At 34.9% G+C, this 2,702-nt stretch overlaps 1 pseudogene; it reads left to right on the top strand.

Moving 5' to 3' along the window:
• Positions 1 to 501: 501 nt before the first annotated feature.
• On the top strand, positions 502 to 1,081 carry LOC145798123 (putative LRR receptor-like serine/threonine-protein kinase At3g47570 pseudogene; annotated as a pseudogene).
• Positions 1,082 to 2,702: the final 1,621 nt, after the last annotated feature.

Raw genomic sequence — 2,702 nt, forward strand, 5'->3', positions numbered from 1 at the left:
AATTGAGATTTTTATCTGTAAGGAGCAATAATTTCTGGGGAACTCTTCCTTCATCTTTAAGTTTTTTGAGAGGTATTGAGGACTTAGACCTTTCTCACAATAATTTATCTGGAAAAATCCCAGACTATTTAGGGGGCTTTGTCTTCTTACAATTCTTAGATCTATCGTTCAATGATTTTTAGGGTGTAGTACCAGAAATAGGCATATTTAAAAATGCAACGGCTATTTCTATTAGGGGAAACAACAAGCTTTGTGGTGGTATACCTAAACTACATTTGCGCAATTGCAGTACCAAGGGATTCAAAAGGAAAAGATTCACACTCATCTTGAAAATAATAATCCCCACATCATTTGGGCTTCTGGGACTGTAATAGTGTTGTGTTTACTATATCTTTGTTGCTTTAGAAAGACAACAAAAGCACCCTCTTTGAGATTTTTAGGGAAGTCATATGTGAAATTGTCCTACCAAAGTCTACTCAAGGCAACTGATGGGTTCTCTCTAGCCAACATGATAGGCATAGGTAGTTTTGGTTCAGTCTACAAAGGAATTCTTGATCACGGTGAAAAAGTTGTTGCAGTGAAGGTACTAAACCTTCAATTCCGTGGAGCTTCCAAGAGTTTTGTTGCTGAGTGTGAGGCCTTGAGGCGCATCAAACATCGAAATCTTGTCAAGGTTTTCACAGCCTGTTCAAGTGTTGACTATAATGGTAATGATTTCAAAGCTCTGGTTTATGAGTTGATGGTCAATGGTAGCCTAGAGGATTGGTTACATGCAAATGAAAATGAAGATGAGGTGCATGTCGAATCAAGAAATTTAAACCTCCTACAAAGGTTAAATATTGCCGTTGATGTTGCTTTCGCACTCGATTATCTTCACCATCATTGCTCGGAACCAATAGTTCACTGTGATTTGAAGCCGAGCAATGTTCTTCTGAATGATGAAATGATTGGACATGTAGGCGATTTTGGGTTAGCTAGATTCCTTCCAGAAGGCACCTATAATTCTTCTGCAACTCAATCAAGTTCCATTGGCTTAAGAGGGTCAGTTGGTTATGCTGCTCCAGGTAAATGTATCTCTTAGGCCCTCTTTTGATATTCTTTTTCACCTTCATTTCCCAATGTACTTTAGAGTCTGATTTGCATATCCATCAAGTATACTCCTTTGATCAATGAAGTAAAGCAGATGGTTCTTTGGTTTTATTTCTCGCAACATCATTTGCCCTTCAAATGCATGAAAATCAATGTTTGGCAAATACTTTCCAATATGTTATTTAAAAGTATTTTTTTTTCTTTTCTGTTGCAAATAATTTAGTCTGAAAAATATGAAACTCAAAGGAATGCAGGTTCTTAATTTCATTAGTTTCTTGCTTATAATATACAACCTAATATACAATCCCATTTTTTAGAGGATTTTCCATACATCTCCTATCTTGTTGTCTACAAATCATAATCCATATAATTGTATTTACGTTTATTTTTGCATTCAATGGAAATGTACCAATATTGAGAAATCTTAGTATTTTTCTTGGTGCAAAATGTGAAAGCATAACAAAGTACAATATCTAACTTTTGTTCATCTCCTATGTGTGTAGTCATAGGATAACATAAAGAGAAGATTAGAAATCCTTTTTTGCTAATTTCAATTATCCTATCTATTTCTTTTAAGTTAATAAGTTTGATGAATACAAATCTAATTGGATAAAGTTAAACTGTCACCCAAGCTTCAACTGCTTATTTCTTAAGAAGATATTGAACCATCAACTGTTTGGTTTCATAAATATCACTGGGAAACAATCAAACTTGTTTCAAGTTGGGCCTTTCTCATGACACAAGCAGACAAACCAAATATTGTTATCCCACCAAGAAGAGACATAATTCTTTCCTATATTATTTTAAACAGTAAAGTTTTTTATGCTGTAAACTTATTTTCTAGAAAGAGTTATCTGTAGAAGGTACATTACTATTACTATTATTTGATATGCTTCTGGCCAAGCATCTTTACAATTGTATTTACTTTGAATGATGCATTAATTGCAGAGTATGGTATGGGAAATGAGGTGACGACATCTGGTGATGTATACAGCTATGGTATCCTCTTATTGGAAATGTTTACGGGGAAGAGACCTATTGATAACATGTTTAGTGATAGTCTAAGTCTCCATAACTTTGCTAAGATGGCTTTACCTGAACAAGTAGCGAGCGTTGTTGATCCAACACTAATTCAACAAAGAGAAATTGGGGAGGGAAGCTCAAGCACTGAAAACACTCAGAATCAGAGCTCTATTGGCAGTCATAAAATTTATGAGTGCTTGATTTCAATACTTAATATTGGAATCGCATGTTCACAAGAGCTACCAAGAGATAGACCAACCATTAATCATGTTGTTACTCAGTTGCTTGTGATCAAGAACAACTTTCTTGGAACTGATGGAGTTCATGGAGGAAGAAGAGCTAGAATTACAGTGTGATTATGAGTAGGTATGACCTTGTCACTTTCTTAGTAACTAAAGAATATACCTGCATTTATTACTGAAACTGTCGCAATTCTACACTAGGCCGACAAACTTTAGTTTGTCTTGTGGCATATAAATCATAACACCTTAGACATGCTATACTTCACCCAAATGACCACATTCCTTTTTTCTTTGGTTTTTTATTTTCTGTCTGTCAAAACTATGGTTCTTCTGCAAACTTGAGCAAAT

The sequence above is a fragment of the Camellia sinensis genome, chromosome 8, assembly GCF_055761805.1.
Source record: "Camellia sinensis isolate YWXY chromosome 8, ASM5576180v1, whole genome shotgun sequence".
NCBI lineage: Eukaryota > Viridiplantae > Streptophyta > Magnoliopsida > Ericales > Theaceae > Camellia > Camellia sinensis.